At 43.7% G+C, this 18,593-nt stretch overlaps 1 long non-coding RNA gene across 1 annotated transcript in view; it reads left to right on the forward strand.

Annotated features, from left to right (window-relative positions):
* Positions 1 to 18,593, forward strand: part of LOC142698904 (uncharacterized) — a 66,567-nt gene that overhangs the window by 7,036 nt on the left and 40,938 nt on the right. The window contains exon 2 of the long non-coding RNA XR_012865835.1: positions 11,454 to 11,775. This is a non-coding gene — a long non-coding RNA (uncharacterized LOC142698904). The remainder of the gene's footprint in view (positions 1 to 11,453; positions 11,776 to 18,593) is intronic.

The raw sequence follows: 18,593 nt of genomic DNA on the forward strand, positions 1-18,593 counted from the left end.
TTGGATTAAATTTATAATATTTCCCAGCACTGGTCACTAGATGGAGCCATTCCCAAAATTGCAGCATTGCATGTGGTAAAGCAACCACATTGCTTTATGCTGCAAAATTGGGTAAAAATCCCTCGCTCTAGTGAGCTCTCAGAATCCCCCCCTCCTTTATCCTGGCTAGTGCCGGGAGAAACGAGGGGTTTGAACGGTCTAACCTCCTACACTGTGTGTCGCCATTTTTTGAGCTAACACACAGTGTAGTAGGTTTACATACAGTAGTAAACACACACTGAAACACGAACATACATAGAAATAACTTACCTGCTCCAGTCGCCGCCGCTCCCTCCGGTCCATCCGCTCCGTCTGCTGCCGCTGCTCCATGTGCACAAGTCCGGAAGCCGCGACCGGAAGTAGTAATCTTACTGTCCGGCCGCGACTTCCGGTCCACAGGAAAATGGCGCCGGACGGCGCGCATTTCAAATTGAACTGTGTGGGAGCGGCGCATGCGCCGTTCCCACACAGCGGCGTACACGATAGTGGATGGAACGGGCCCCGTTCGCAGTCCCTATGGGACTGGAGCTGCCGTATTCCATGTCTGTATGTGTCGTTAATCGACACATACAGAAATGGGAAAAAAAAATGGCAGCCCCCATAGGGAAGAAAAAGTGTAAAAATAAAAAAAAGTAACACACAAACACACAAATTAATCCAAACGTTTTTAATAAAGCACTAACATCTTTAACATATTAAAAAAAAAAATTGGGTGACACTGTTCCTTTAAGTTGTGTTCAAGTGGAGAACTATTTTTTCCTGTGTCATGGAAGAAAACCAATGAAATTATTCCCTTGACTAGCCACATAGTGATGCACTGTTTCTCAGACTCCACTGATACAATTCTATAGCCGATATAGAATAGATCTGCTTTTATGACTGCTACAGTTAATAGGGGAGATTTTATGTATATAATACATTATAAACTATGAGGCCAAATAGTACATAAAAAAGATCAATCCGTACACTAATGTGGTCTTTAACTCTGCTATATTCAGCATGTAAAATTGTAACAAAGTTAAAACCAAATGTGTAACTTGAAGCTCCCAATGCAAAATATTTAACATGCCCCCTTCCACCTACCATGTGCCATTTATAATACTGGTACCATCTTATGTGACAAATAGTCATTAAAGCCCCCTCAGGAACTAGGTACAACTGCTACCCCTGTATCCCTATATCTATACCTCTGAACAAAAAATTGTATATAATAAATTTGAAATTGGGGAACAGGGATTTAATTACAGAAAAATGAGAAGATGTGATTAAAATACAATGGGTATTTATTTAAAACTTCTTGAGCTACATGGATCATAACCTTTCCCCTGCATTATTGCTCATTCCTTATATTACCGGGTGTTAGACAGCCTATGTACATTAGGATGGTTTTACATTCCTTCTTATACTTTGAGGACTTGGCCCTGGGCAACAAGCAGAGATCTTAGTACATTATACCTCTGCCTTGTATTGTTAAATAGAGAACATAATTATTAAAGTATTGTCAAAAGGCCAGAAATACAAGTATAACCAGGTACTGCCAGTTCCTAAAAGCAGCCGGGGGTGCACACAGCATGGAAACCACTAGTCAAACTGGTGTTTACTATATCAACGAAAAGGATGCAGAAAGTGAGATAAGAGGTGAAAATCTCTGTTTAATAACAAACACTCAAGATAAACTGGAATGGTAAGGCTCCAATCACACGACGGGGTCCGAGGGTCGGCCGATAAAAATGTCAGTTTTGGTCAGTTTTTCTCTGCCGTTTTTCTTCCGTTACGTTTCCGTTCTGTTTTCTGTTCTAGGCCATGTTTCCGTTTTTAATGGCCGATTTTGACCCATTTTGCATCAGTTTATTTCCCTGTCGGTTTTATAAACGGATGAATTTCAATGTAAATTTTTTGCCACACACTTCCCTCTGTAGATAATGCCACACAGCCCCCTGTAGGTAGTGCCACACAGCCCCCTGTAGATACTGCCACAGCCCCCTGTAGATAATGTCACGCACTGCCCTCTGTGGATAATGCCACACCGCCTCCTGTATATACTGCCACATCCCCCCTGTAGATAGTGCCACACAGCCCCCCTGTAGGTAGTGCCATACAGCTCCCCTGTAGGTAGTGCCACACAGTCCCCCTGTAGGTAGTGCCACACAGCCCCCCTGTAGGTAGTGCCACACAGCCCCCCTGTAGGTAGTGCCACACAACGCCCCTGTAGGTAGTGCCACACAACGCCCCTGTAGGTAGTGCCACACAATGCCCCTGTAGGTAGTGCCACACAGCCCCCCTGTAGGTCGTGCCACACAGCCCCCTGTAGGTATGGCCACACAGCCCCCTTGTACATAGCACGCCCGTAGATGGCACCCCCCTTTCCTGTAGATAGCGCCACTGTAGGGGACTGCTCCAAGAGAAGTCCCTGACTTCACTATCCATATATGGACAGTGATGTCAGGGATTTCTCCTGGAGCGGAATCACCAGCCACAGCATCGGCCGCTGTGGCTGGGGATTCCGCTTCAGGAGTAGCGGACTGCTCAAGGAGAAGTCTCTGACGTCACTGTCCATATATGAACTATGACGTCAGGGACTTCTCCTGAAGTGGAATCCCCGGCCACAGCTTCAGCAACGATGTGGCCGGGTATTAGGGATCCCGCTCCTACAGGGTGCGCAAAAATCTCCTCCTCCTCACATGCACTTCGCATTGTGAGGAGTAGAAAGCGAGCGAGCTGCAGAAAGCACGGCCATCACTCGGATCACATCCAAGTGGCAGCCGTTCTTTACATTGCCACATAGACTTCTATGGGAGGTGTGCGGCTGGGAGAACAGCCCAAAATAGGGCATGTTCCATTTCTTGATGGCCCGGTTTTAAAAAAAAAATCAAAAAATCGGCCGTGTGAATAGCCCCATTTGGGATCTATTGTTCCTACTGCGGCTGTGTGACGGCCATTCAAAAAAATGGCCGTCACACGACCAAGAATCCCTGTCGTGTGAATAGAGCCTAAGAGAAATGATTTTTAGTTCTTTTAAGACACAACTTACTTCTCCAATGCCTCTCAAAAGGGATTTTTATCAAGTATCTTATTGGTCTAAGTTGAGGAACATTACTAATACTCAAACTGAAATACTCCCACTATTATGAGTGATTATTCGATTAAAAACCCTTAGCCCATATCTTTGGATCTTTCCAGTTACCCCACCTCAGGCTTTGTTCACGCAACTTTTTTGCATTACGTCAGATATATATGTCTGCATACCAAACAGTACATGATACAGACATATACTGTCAGTGGCGGATCATCATTAGGGCGGTTCGGGCGGCCGCCCGGGGCCCAAGGCTCCCAGGGGGCCCATGACGGCCCGAACCCCCTCATGCCCAGTGGCATCGCTAGCACCGGAGGGAGCCCCGGTGCCGGGACCGCACCTGTCATGAGACGAGGGGAGCTTCGCTCCTACTTAGCAGCCGTGGTCTGTGCTGCTTTAGAAGCTCCCCCTCCAGCCCCCCTTCCCTGCTCTAAACAGCTCTCCTCCTGCTGCTAGATATCGGGACATGGGGGAGGGGAGACTGTCGGTGGGCTCTGTGTCGGGCTGTGAGCAGGAGAAGAGCTTCAGTGAAGACTCACAAATATCCTACATAAAAGGTAAGTGCATGTGTGTTTAATGTGCATATTCATGTGTGTTTAATGTGCATTTTCATGTGTGTTTACAAGGTGTACTTTATGTGTATAATGTGCATACTCGTGTGTACTTTGTGTATAATGTGCATACTTTGTGTACTTTGTGCATAATGTGCGTACTTTGTGCATAATTTGCGTACTTTGTGCATAATGTGCGTACTTTGTGCATAATGTGCGTACTTTGTGCATAATGTGCGTACTTTGTGCATAATGTGCGTACTTTGTGCATAATGTGCGTACTTTGTGCATAATGTGGGTACTTTGTGCATAATGTGGGTACTTTGTGCATAATGTGCGTACTTTGTGCATAATGTGCGTACTTTGTGCATAATGTGCGTACTTTGTGCATAATGTGCGTACTTTGTGCATAATGTGCGTACTTTGTGCATAATGTGCGTACTTTGTGCATAATGTGCGTACTTTGTGCATAATGAATCCCTGAAGAGAGGTATAGAAGATCAACTGGAGCCTGCTCAGTAAACAGGCCTCATGTTTGCACATTATTGCCTAGTTAGACTCTTGATAGATGGGTGGCAGCTAACAGGTTGGTGTAGGCTCCTTTTTTTTACTCATTACCCGGGGTCCCCGACTACAGCATACCTCCTAACTGTCCCAGATTCAGCGGGACAGTCCTGGATTCCGGGCGGTGTCTCGTTGTTCCGTGCGGCCGGGGGTAGGTCCCGCTGTCAGCTGTATCTGCGTCCCCAGGACACAGATACAGTTAAACCCAATGCTGAAGCAGGGAACCATCAGCTCTCTGCTTCAGAATAAGTTCAGAGCAGAGGAGCAGAGGCATCTTGTCTGCTCGCCAAGGACTCCCCTGGCATAGTGGTACTTTAAGCACTGTGCGCGAGGAAGCCCTTGACCTCACTGTCCATATATTGAGCGTAATTCCCATTGCCGAAGATCTGGCTGGGAATTCCGCTCCTAGAGGAAATCCCTGAGGTCACTGTCCATATATGGACATTGACATCAGGCGCTCATCCAGGAGCGTAATCTCTGGCCCAGAGTCCGCTCAAGGAGTAGTCATTGATGTCACTGTCCATATATGCAGACAAGAACAAGAGAAAGAAAACACTGGACTTACACTGGCCAAGTCCACCAACAAGACTGCTTCACCACCATATATTCACCGAACCGTCTGCTGTGACTTGAAATGATTCTAAGGAGTCCAAAGGATAACAAAACTAAAATGAAAAAAAAGTGTAAGAATTTCAAAACAGACAGCCATTGTTCTAAATTTGTCAAAACACATAATTTCCTGACTATCTAAAAAGGGGAGAGCGGGCAGGACAAAAAGTCTCCAGGATCTCGAGGAGGGAAAAAAAAGACTGGAACAAGGTAGCTAAATAGCAGCCGCTAAATGGAATCGGCACAGTGGCTATTGGCCAAGCTCCTGGGCAATGCCAACCTAAAATAAAAGTGGCAGTAGCCCCAAATAATCACTACAGCAAAGGAGGGTGGAAGGGGGGCTTCTATACAATTGGGTCCAAAATGTGGAAGAGTCTTCATCCTTTAGGGCATACCCACCCTAAACCGTCAGGTAAGCTTCATATAGTCTAGAAAAGTTCACTGAAGCATTTGATAGTGGATACATGGAAAACTTGAGTATTAAAGGGATTTTCCTTGTTTTGATACTTTACAGAGCATGTGCTGTTTTGGTTAAGGCTCAGCAAATTATACAGAAAACTTCACAAATATTGCTTTACTATTCCATGTACACTGTATTCTTGCTCCAAAATAATTTCCAAATAAATCTGTTTGTAAATGTCACATATTCATGATGATCTTCTACACATGAAACTACAAAGAATCTTTAAACTGAAAAGAAATGCTGTAGCCAGTGATATCAGATGTTACTGATCGGTAGTCGTAGCCTGTGCTCATATCACTGAGCCTGAAAATCTATAGGATGTCCCATATGTTACAAGCAAAGATATATATATATATATATATATATATATATATATATATATATAACTGTACTAATTCTAATACATTAGAAAATTAGATGTTGAATGGAAAGTGTGACTCTGCTTTGTTCTTTGGAGACTCTATACTTGTCTATTAGGGAATTGCTAAAACTGTCAATGACTGAATACAGAGAAAGTTGTCACTGTCTACAGAGAAAGGAAAGCTGTCAATTACTGTCTTCATAGAAAGCTGTCAATCACTGTCTACAGGGAAAGTAAAGCTGTCAATCACTGTACACAGAGAAAGCTGTCAATCACTATCCACAGGGAAAGCCGTCAATCACTGTCCACAGGGAAAGCTGTCAATCACTGTACACAGGGAAAGCTGTTAATCACTGTCTACAGAAGAAGCTGTCAATCACTGTATACAGAGAAAGCTGTCAATCACTGTGTACAGGGAAAGCTGTCAATCACTGTGTACAGGGAAAGCTGTCAATCACTGTGTATAGAGGAAGCTGTCAATCACTATATACAAAGAAAGCTGTCAATCATTGTCTTCAGAGAAAGCTGTCAATCTCTGTGTACAGATAAAACTGTCAATCACTGTATACAGAGAAAGCTGTTAATCACTGTACACAGGGAAAGCTGACAATCACTGTAGGCAGGGAAAGCGGTCAATCGGTGTAAACAGGGAAAGCGGTCAATCACTGTACACAGGGAAAGCGGTCAATCACTGTCTTCAGAGAAAGCTGTCAATCACTATATACAGAGAAAGTTGTCAATCCCTGTACACAAGGAAAGCTGTAAATCATTCTACACAGGGAAAGCGGTCAATCGCTGTACACAGGGAAAGCGGTCAATCACTGTACACAGGGAAAGCGGTCAATCACTGTACACAGGGAAAGCGGTCAATCACTGTACACAGAGAAAGCTGTCAATCGCTGTATACAGAGAAAGTGGTCAATCACTGTCTTCAGAGAAAGCTGTCAATCTCTGTGTACAGAGAAAGCGGTCAATCACTATATACAGAGAAAGCGGTCAATCACTGTACACAAGTAAAGCTGTAAATTACTGTACACAGGGAAAGCGGTCAATCGCTGTACACAGGGAAAGCGGTCAATCACTGTACACAGGGAAAACGGTCAATCACTGTATACAGAGAAAGCTGTCAATCACTGTATACAGAGAAAGCAGTCAATCACTGTATACAGAGAAAGCAGTCAATCACTGTCTTCAGAGAAAGCTGTCAATCACTATATACCGAGAAAGCTGTCAATCACTGTACCCAGGGAAAGCTGTCAACCACTGTACACAGGGAAAGCTGTCAACCACTGTACACAGGGAAAGCGGTCAATCACTGTGCACAGAGAAAGCTGTAAATCACTGTACACAGGGAAAGCTGTCAATCACTGTACACAGGGAAAGCTGTCAATTACTGTACACAGGGAAAGCTGTTAATTACTGTACACAGGGAAAGCGGTCAATCAATGTACACAGAGAAAGCGGTTAATCACTGTACACAGGGAAAGAGGTCAATCAATGTGTACATAGAAAGCTGTCAATCCCTATATAGAGAAAGCGGTCAATCACTGTCTTCAGAGAAAGCTGTCAATCACTGTGTACAGAGAAAGCTGTCAATCACTGTGTACAGAGAAAGCTGTCAATCACTATATACAGAGAAAGCTGTCAATCCCTATATACGGAGAAAGCTGTCAATCACCATATACAGAGAAAGCTGTCAATCAGTATATACAGAGAAAGCTGTCAATCCCTATATACGGAGAAAGCTGTCAATCACCATATACAGAGAAAGCTGTCAATCAGTATATACAGAGAAAGCTGTCAATCACTGTACACAGGGAAAGCTGTCAATCACAGTACACAGGGAAAGCTGTCAATCACTGTGTACAGAGAAAGCTGCCAATCACTGTACACAGGGAATGCTGTCAATTACTGTAAACAGGGAAAGCTGTTAATCACTGTACACAGGGAAAGCGGTCAATCACTGTGTACAGAGAAAGCTGTCAATCACTATATACAGAGAAAGCTGTCAATCACTGTACACAGGGAAAGCTGTCAATCACCGTACACAGGGAAAGTTGTCAATTACCGTACACAGGGAAAGCGGCCAATCACTGTACACAGGGAAAGTGGTCAATCACTGTACACAGGGAAAGAGGTCAATCACTGTGTACAGGGAATGCTGTCAATCACTATACAGAGAAAGTTGTCAATCACTATACAGAGAAAGCTGTCAATCACTATACAGAGAAAGCTGTCAATCACTATATACGGAGAAAGCTTTCAATTACTATATACAGAGAAAGTTGTCAATCACTGTGTACAGAGAAAGCTGACAACTAGAAATCCTCTCGCTAAGGCTATGTTCACACGGGGTATTTTGCCGAGTTTTTTGACGCGGAAACCGCGTCGCAAAACTCGGCAAAAACGGCCCGAGAACGCCTCCCATTGATTTCAATGGGAGGCGTCGGCGTCTTTTTCCCGCGAGCAGTAAAACTGCCTCGCGGGAAAAAGAAGCGACATGCCCTATATTCGGGCGCTTCCGCCTCTGACCTCCCATTGACTTCAATGGGAGGCAGGAGAAAGGGTATTTCTCGCTGTTTTATGCCCGTGGCGCTCAATGGCCGCGGGCGAAAAACGGCGCGATAATCGCCGCGAAAATCGGCGTGCAGGGAGAGGAATATCTGCCTCAAAGTTCCAAACGGAATTTTGAGGCAGATATTCCTCCCCCAAAATACTCCGTGTGAACATAGCCTTACCATTCCAGTTTATCTTGAGTGTTTGTTATTAAACAGAGATTTTCACCTCTTATCTCACTTTCTGCATCCTTTTCGTTGATGTAGTAAACACCAGTTTGACTAGTGGTTTCCATGCCGTGTGCACCCCCTGCTGCTTTTAGGAACTGGCAGTACCTGGTTATACTTGTATTTCTGGCCTTTTGACAATACTTTAATAATTATGTTCTCTATTTAACAATACAAGGCAGAGGTATAATGTACTAAGATCTCTGCTTGTTGCCCAGGGCCGAGTTTCCAAAAAATAACAAGAAACGTAGAACCATCCTAATGTACATAGGCCATCTAACACCCGGTAATATAAGGAATGAGCAATAATGCAGGGGAAAGGTTATGATCCATGTAGCTCAAAAAGTATTAAATGGAAATCTCATCTACTCATCTTTCAGCCCAATTCCCCAAATTTCATATTTATTGTTGTATATCCAATTTCCTTCAGGGGTGTAGCTATAGGGGGTGCAGAGGTAGCAGTCGCACCTGGGCCCTGTTGCCTGAGACGGCTCAAATGCACCTCTACCGTGTAAGAAGACACTAGTATAAATCCCACATGGTAAGCGGGAGGGGGGGGGGGAGGGTCCTGTTACAGATTTTGCAATAGAGCCAAGAAGCTACTAATTAAACCTTTAGGCGGGGGTCCCGTCAGTAAATGATGGAGCTGGGGAGCCGCAGGTTGGGGACCAATGTGTTAGACAAAGGTAACTAAGATACAGCAGAATAGATTATTAAAAAACTTCACACGAGAAAATAACTTTGGGGGTTATATATCCATTTTCAAACTCAACATTAAGGCCCCATGCACACGATCGTGCTTTTGCGGCCGCAATTCCCCCAAAAATCCCGGGAGAATTGCGGCCCCATTCATTCCTATGGGGCCATGCACACGACTGTGGTTTTCACGGTCCGTGCATGGCCTGTGAGCCTGGACTGTAGAAAGAACTGACATGTCTTATTACGGCCGTGTTCTGCGGTCCAGGCTCATTGAAAATGATGTCTGTGGCCATGTGCATGGCCCGCAATTTGTGGGCAGCTCGCGGGTGACAGTCCACTGCCGGCCGACCCGAAAATCACGGCCGTGCACATGGCTACGGTCGTGTGCATGTGGCCTAAATCAGAGTTATATGGGGATGAGTTTCATAATCAGTGTTTGAGATACTTCTACTTATAAAAACTTGGTGAAAAGACTCCATATTTGTCTGTGCAGCACAGAAAACAAGTTAATCCTGTTTCTTGTGTTTGGCACAAAACATGCAAATAATGAGCTCTGCCAATACTTGGCAGAATAAATAAAGGTGAACTCCATGGATTGCAGTATCATCACATGGTTTCCTCGCAGGGGTTTTTTTAATCAGTTTTACACCGATATTGTTCATATTTCTCTATATGAAACAAAAGTGTGTTAACAAATAATTTTTTTACTTCATCAGTTGTTGATCATTTTGTTTTGTTATCCATTAAAAGTATAAATCAACTCTTAAAATTTTTTTTTTTAAAAAAAGACCCAAACTGACCTAGCCTTACAAAAATACCAAAATAAATTTAAGTGACCTCAGCACATACTGTATCTAGCATGTGGGCATATATATATATATATATATATATATATATAAACTAAAAACAAAGAAAAAGCAGCACCGTTCCTTCTGTATAGGGTGCAAAAAATTCCCGTTCAGACACTCGACCAGTGTCCCAAATAACCAATGTGCTCCAAAATACGAGACAGTACTCCAGAATTTGTGAAAAAATAGGATCACATTAATGCAACGTTTCAGCCCTACTCCATGGGGCCTTTCTCAAGTAATTTTCACAAATTCTGGAGTGCTGTCTCGTATTTTGGAGCGCATTATATATATATATATATATATATATATATATATATATATATATACACATATATATAAAAATAATGACCAACAACATTATTAGGCCTTATTTACACGAGCGTGTGCGTTTTGCGCACACAAAAAACACGGCGTTTTGCGTGCGCAAAAGGCACTTAACAGCTGCGTGTGTCATCAGTGTATGATGCGCGGCTGCGTGATTTTCGCGCAGCCGCCATCATTATAACACTCCGTTTGGATGTTTGTAAACCGAAAAGCACGTGGTACATTCAGAGTTTGACAGCTGTTGCGCATGCGTGCGGCATGCGTGGTTTTCACGCACCGATTGACTTCAATGGGTGCGTGATGCGCGAAAAACAGCGAAATATAGAACAAGTCGTGAGTTTTACGCAGCGGACTCACGCTGCACAAAACTCACGGACTGTCTGCACTGCCCCATAGACTAATATAGGTGCGTACGACAAGCGTGAAAAGCACGCGCGTCGCACGCGGGTATATTACGCTTGTGTAAATGATGCCTTAATGGATATAATCACAGAAATAATGAACAGATCAGTGGGAGACCTGAAGAACCAGACAGAATTGAGGCGATTCCGGAGAAACAGACATCAATTACAGTATTGACCACTAATCTACTCTTGAGCTCCAGGGATATGAAATATTAAACTATTGCCATTCTAGAACACCACTGATAATCCATATAATGTTCTTTTATTTTATGTGTCGTTTTCTGCAGCGGACATTACGGCCGAAAAATTGCACCACTATTTGGTGCGGTTTTTATGCCGGAATTCCATGCGGCGCCCATGGTGGATACTCTATGTGCTATTAAGCAGCGTATATCAGCCCTGTTTGAACATAGCCTGAGAGTGGGGGAGGGGACAAAGTGGAATTTAGTTTGCCTCTGTCATGGGCAGAAATGCATTTGGAATATTGATAAACGTAAAAATAGTTTCCTCTTGAATCTTTAAATCTCTCAGTGGCATTATCATAATTTCTGTTATGGTATCCATCAATATTGTTACGGGTGATTCTCTAAAATTTTTCCCACTGGAAAACGAACTTCCCATTGTACACAGCCTCAGGCAGATGAAACAATTCATGTGACATGCAAAGCCATTTCTAAACTGCGTATTTGTATTTAATGAATGTTTTTGTGTGCTTTTGTTTCATGCCTACAGCAACAATATATAATATGGAATGAAGACGCATCTCTTGTTTATCGCCTGTTAAATAAAGGGGGAGAGATGAGGCGCTTAACTAGAGAAGGAGAAAGCGTAAAGGGACTTGGCCCAAGGACGCAAACACAGGCCTTTGGGATGAAGCAGCACCAGGTCTCAGAAGAAGAGGAAGGTGATGAAGAAAATATGGAGGGATGTGAACAGCCCCGTTACATCCCTATCCGCAGGCACTCACGTTTTTATACTTCGATGAGAGCACGAAAGCATCGAAAAGACAGGGGGAGTAGCAGAGAGGCTATGGAAATACAGACTCAGAATTCTGGTGAGTAAATTCTGCTCATTGCTGAATACTTGAATGGCTGGGAATCCTCTGGTGGAGCCAGACTCTGACACAATAATCGGCCCCCAATGCATAAAGGCCCTAAAGGGTCATCCCTGCAGTGATCATGTTGGATGGTGCTATATTTCAGTTTCCTCGTGTGTGGACTTGGAATACAGAATGACATTATGAAATACGCAACTAATGGTGACACTTTACTGCGGTGGCCCTAGCTAATACTTTCATGACCAGGCTACAGACTCTTGCAGCTAGTGAAACAGCTATAACTTATTTATTTAATGAGCTATTCTTTAAATGTTACCCTTTATTGTTTGTCTACTAACAAATGCCCTTAGAAAAACAAGGCACCATGTTCTCTTCCTTTCTAGCAGCTACCAATTGAGGTGTGGTTAGAAAGTGTGTCCTCTAGGTCAGTTGAGCGTCCAAAACACTCTTGTACTAGATCATGGCACTCTACTTTTCCTGCATCTCTCACTGAAGTCTAAGGATGATATGGAAACAGATTAGTATGCCGACTCAACTGTTTCCATATATACCCTATACAGTTCTATGGAGAGTGACCAAGCATGATGAGTTCTCAACTGGGAGCGAGGGACCAGACAACTCCCGCTCTTGGTGGGGGTCCTAGAGAACAGATCCCCATCTATCAGACATTTATGGCATATCAAACTGATGTGCCGTTATTGTTATTTGGGAAAAAACCCTTTATAAAGACATCTATGTAGGAGAGGGGAGGTAGAAATGGTGAACAGGGAAGTGACTGTGTATACTTTTATGGAGGTGGGTAACTCATTGACCAGAAGATTCAGCTGCATAACTCTAAATTGCCAACAGTGGTTGTAACTTTCTGCCTACGATTTATATTCTGCACATACAGGCAAAAAATACATTATTATGTTCCACCTTCCGGTCCTAGCAATGTATGATTGTGTGCTGTGCTTTGTCAGAATAATGAAACATTAAAACTCCTATTGTGATCATGTGCTATATAAATATATCATTGTAGCCTATTGTCTGAAATCTCGAGTTCAGTCTGGAAAGTTAAAAAATACTTTAAATTTTTTAATAATCTTTGAAACTTCAAAGATTCAAAGAATTCCAGTCTGATGAGAACATGAATCTCAGATAAAAAGTGTCCATAGTTAACTCATGAGACAACATTATACAATGTTATCGTTTTATCTGTTTCTAACAATTATTAACCTTCCTACTCCACCACACCTGTCTCATCGGATAAAAACATGTTTTTAAATAATGACTCTGACAGGCAGACACAGAGTCCCGTGACCGTGTCCCTCCTGAACCCAACAATAGTGCACTATCGAAAGAAAATAAATAACTACAACCCAGCACTGAGATGCTATGTTCCCCTCCCTAGCAGCGGGGACTGAAAGAGATGGTGGTATATAAAAATACACATATTAAAGAGACTGTCACCAGATTATAAGTGCCCTATCTCCTACATAATCTGATTGGCGCTGTAATGTAGATAACAGTAGTTTTTATTTTGAAAAACGATAATTTTTTAGCAAGTTATGAGCAATTTTAGATTTATTCTAATTAGTTTCTTAATAGACAACTGGCCGTGTTTTTACTTTTTACCAACTGGGCGTTGTACAGAAGAGTGTATGACGCTGACCAATCAGTGACCAATCAGCGTCATACAATTCTCATTGTTCCAGCCTATTGTTACAGTGTGATTGTGCAGTGAAAGAAGCTGGGCTGGAACAATGAGAAGTGTATGATGCTGATTGGTCACTGATTAAAAAAAGGGGTTTTGCTGTGCAAAAGTAGTAAAACATAAAAAAAACTATATACATTTGTAATCACTGCAGTGGTAATGGCTCGCAGAATAAAGTTAATAAATAATTTTTACCACATGGCAAGAGCTGTGAAAATTATCCCAAAAAACAATGTTGGAATTGCTGTTTTTTTTCCATTATTAGTAATGTTTTTTATACATTATATGTACCCCACAACGGTGCCAATAAAAAAATACAACTCCTCCTGCAAGAAATAAGCCCTCCTACGTCAACGAAAGAATTAGTTATGACTCTCAGAATGCAGATGAAAAAAAGAAAAAAGTTGCTGTGTCTTCTAGGCCCAAAATAGCTGCCTTTTGAAGGGGTTAAAGGACCAGTATCTCGAAAAAAAAATTTTTTAGATCAATTTGACTTTAATGTGTTATTAAACATTTTTTTTTATTTATTTGTGTGTTTGTGTTTTACTTTTTTTTATTTTTTCACTTTTTCTTCCCTATGGGGGCTGCCATTTTTTTTTCCATTTCTGTATGTGTCGATTAACGACACATACAGACATGGAATACGGCACATACAGTCCCATAGTGAATGCGAATGGGGCCCGTTCCATCCACTATGCTGTACGCCGTCTGTGTGTGAACGGCGCATGCGCCGCTCCCACACAGTCCAAGTTCAACTGTGCGACGTCCGGCGCCATTTTCCTGTGGACCGGAAGTCACGGCCGGACAGTAAGATTACTACTTCCGGTCGCGGCTTCCGGACTTGTGCACTTGGAGCGGCGGTAGCAGACGGAGCAGACGGACCAGAGGGAGCGGCGGCGGCAGGAGCAGGTAAGTTATTTCTATGTATGTTCGTGTTTTAGTGTGTGATTACTACTGTATGTTAACCTACTACACTGTGTGTTAGCTCAAAAAATGGCGACACACAGTGTAGGAGGTTTGACCGTTCAATCCCCTCGTTTCTCCCGGCACTAGCCAGGATAAAGGAGGGGGGGGTTCTGAGAGCTCACTAGAGTGAGTGAGTTTTCTCAAATTTTGCAGCATAAAGCAATGTGGTTGCTTTACCACATGCAATGCTGCAATTTTGGGAATTGCTCCATCTAGTGACCAGCGCTGGGAAATATTATAAATTAGAATCTAATTTGTAATATTTCCTGACTCGTGAAAAAAATAAAAAAAATTAGAACAATGTCTAATCACCTATACACGAACAGTTTAACTAGCGACACATTACCTTTAAAGTGGCTCTGTCAGATCTCCCCTGCTGCCATCTCTGGTGGCAGCATAGAATAGAGGGGGAAGATGATAACCTCGGGATATATGGCTTTCTATGTTTTGATGTAGCATTTATGTAAAAAGCTGTTTAAGTGCTATGAGGAACTATAGAGAAAGCCTGTAAATCCTGCTTCTCTCGCCCACACAGAGTAAGGCTCTGTGCACACTGCGTTTGCAGTGTACGTTTAATGTATATGCTGGGAAAGCTCCTATGTGTATACATTAAACCTATTTATAGGCTCAGAATTCAACCTGAAAGTGTGGCCTTTGGGCCTACATCGGGGCGATATTTATCAGTATACCCCAAAGAAAAAGGTATAGAATAGCGTAGTAGACTAGGCTGCTCCATACAGCGATATCCAGTAAAAAAAAATTCATACTGTGCGGTATATGTTTTCTTACAATAGGACCCTATAGGTGACATTTCCCACTGTATGCTTATACGTCCGTTGGACGTATGTACCTCTGATGTACACTGCAAAGGCCTAAGTGACGGCTTATGAGTCTATATACATGGACATCTGTCAATTACTGTGGGGGTGGGGAAAGCAGGACTCATAGGCTTTCTCTGGAAAGCAAACAATTTAAAGTCCATACCAACAACACTGGTTTAGAATCCAGGGTGGGTGTGCGTCTTTCCTAGGGCTCTGATCATGGGTTTAACCCCTTAAGGACACGGCCAATTTTGGCCTTGAGGACAGAGCAATTTTTTTTACATTTCCCTCTTTGCATCCCGACGCTCATAACGCTTTTATTTTTTGTACGACGTAGTTGTATGAGACTTTGTTTTTTGCGGGACGAGTTGTACTTTATGTACGTACCATTTTTTGGTACAAATACATTATCGTTTCATTTCTATAAATTTTTAATTAGATTAAAATGCAGAAAAAAAAGCAGTTGCGCAGCAGTTTTAATATTTATTTTTTTATACCATACACCGATCATAAATAATGTTATACATTTGATGTACAGGTTGTTACGGTCGTGGCGATACCAAATATGTCTATATTATTTCATGTTTTGGGACTTATATTTTAAAAAGTTTATTTATTATAAAAAATTTGTGTTTGTGTATTTTATTTACTTTTTATTTATTTATTTACCATTATTTTTTTTTTACATTCATTTAACTTTTCTTTTTAATCCCATAAAGGGATTTATCATTTTGATTTTGAATTTGTAACTGCAATATACTGGCATAGATCTATATGCCAGTACATTAGCCTGTGTACTGATTGTACACAGGCAGTTGTTAGGCCATACCTCAGTATGCCCTAACAACAGGAAATATGTTTAGACAGCCCCGGGGTCCTTCACTGGACCCTGGGCTGTCTGGCCATATGAGTTGTGGGCTTTGATCGCGTCAGTTATTTTCTGTGACGCGATCAATGTGCAGTCCCCTCTCTTTGAATGTCACGATCAGCTGTCATCACAGCGTTAACAGCGGAGAGAAGATGTTTCTCTCCTCTCCGCTGTCAGAGCGGGGCCGTGGCTGTGTATTACAGCCGTTGCCCCGCTCTCGATTGCACACACAGAGACGGCAGAGACTGCTGTCACACAGGACGAGTATGCTCGTCCTAATGCGCGAAGTGCTCGCCGCTCAGGACGAGCATACTCGTCCTGTGTCGGCAACCAGTTAAAGTGTAATGATAGGGGTAGGGAAACGGACAAGTGAGCCCTAATCTACCCGCCACTCTGTCCCTGCCTACTTGCAACGACCCGCCCTAGGCGACGGGGTACAACTGGGCGGCGGTCCCTACGCTCAGTAAGTGCACGAGACAAACAGACAAGGGTACACAAAGCTAAGGGAAATGGGGCAGTAGCCCACGGCGTGAACAACAAGAGTGGTGAACGAGCCGAGTCAAACCAGGAGTGAACGAGGTACCAAACGCAGAGCAGGAGAGTAGTCAGTAAGCCTGGGTCAGTATGGAGCAGGATCAAATAGTTAGAAGCTGTAGCTGGGCCAGGAAACCACACGAGAAGAATCACAAGCAAAGGAGGAACAGGAAAGGCAGGTAGAAATAGACAGAGGGCGGGAGCTAGCTCCGTCTGGCCAGGCTGCGATAGGCTCTCCCACTCCTAAGCCTGCCATCCTGAGTGGTGGAAGATGGAGTCAGTCTCACAGACATAGAAGCAGGTGCAGACTGATTACCCATGGGCGTATACACAGAAGTTGTGCCTGGCAGATCCTTTACAGTACCCCCCCTTTTATGAGGGGCCACCGGACCCTTTCTAAGTGGACCTGGTTTATTGGGGAAACGAAGGTGGAACTTCCTGACCAATACCCCAGCGTGAACATCCCGGGCGGGTACCCAAGTCCTCTCCTCAGGCCCGTATCCTCTCCAATGGACCAGGTACTGAAGGGAGCCTTGGACCATCTTGCTGTCCACAATCTTGGCCACCTCGAATTCCACCCCCTCAGGGGTGAGAACGGGAACAGGAGGTTTCCTCGAGGGAGCCAAGGACGGGGAGCAGCGTTTAAGGAGGGAGGCATGAAACACGTCGTGTGTTCGAAAAGATGGGGGCAACTCCAGTCGGAAGGAGACAGGATTGAGGACTTCAATGACTTTATACGGCCCAATAAACCGGGGAGCAAACTTCTTGGACGGGACCTTAAGGAGCAAGTTCCTAGACGATAACCACACCAGATCCCCGACCCTAAACAAGGGGTTAGCAGAACGTCTTCTATCAGCCTGAGTTTTTTGTACGCTCTGGGACGGCTCTAGGTTCTTCTGAACCTGGGCCCAGACTGTGCACAGTTCCCGATGAACTACCTCTACCTCGGGATTGTTGGAACTACCAGGTGAAACGGAGAACCGTGGATTAAACCCAAAATTACAGAAAAAGGGGGAGACCCCTGACGAGTTACTGACCCGGTTATTAAGGGAAAATTCGGCGAGGGGAATGAATTAGACCCAATCATATTGACAGTCAGAGACAAAACACCTTAAATATTGTTCTAGAGATTGATTAGTCCTCTCCGTTTGGCCATTAGTTTCAGGATGGAAGGCAGAGGAGAAGGACAGATCAATCTCCAACTTTTTACAGAAGGCTCTCCAAAACAATGAAACAAATTGTACCCCTCTGTCCGAAACAATATTGACAGGGGCCCCATGGAGACGCAGGATGTGTTTGACAAACAAGGTAGCTAAAGTTTTGGCATTGGGTAGTTTCTTGAGGGGCACAAAGTGGCACATCTTACTGAAGCGGTCTACTACAACCCACACCACCGACTTGCCTTGAGATGGAGGCAAATCGGTGATAAAATCCATGGAGATATGGGTCCAAGGTCTCTGGGGAATGGGCAAAGAACGTAGTAAGCCCGCTGGTCGGGACCTGGGAGTCTTGGATCTAGCACAAACCTCTTTAGGCTACCCAGGCCACCAATAGTTTCTGGCAATGAGGTGTTTGGTACCCAGGACGCCTGGATGACCAGATAGTGCGGAGTCATGATTCTTCCTAAGTACCCTTAGCCGGAATTGCAGGGGAACAAACAGCTTGTCCTCAGGAAGGTTCCCGGGAGCTGAACCTTGATCGGCCGCAATTTCAGAGACTAAATCAGAATCAATAGAAGAAATGATTATACCAGGAGGCAAAATACAAGCAGGATCTTCCTCCGAAGGAGGGCTGGCCATGAAGCTCCGCGACAGTGCATCGGCCTTAATATTTTTAGACCCAGCCCTATAGGTAACCAAAAAGTTGAATCTGGTAAAAAATAGCGCCCATCGAGCTTGTCTCGGGTTTAGCCTCCGGACAGATTCTAGGA

This window comes from Rhinoderma darwinii, unplaced genomic scaffold (assembly GCF_050947455.1).
Source record: "Rhinoderma darwinii isolate aRhiDar2 unplaced genomic scaffold, aRhiDar2.hap1 Scaffold_1047, whole genome shotgun sequence".
NCBI classification, from domain to species: Eukaryota; Metazoa; Chordata; class Amphibia; order Anura; family Rhinodermatidae; genus Rhinoderma; species Rhinoderma darwinii.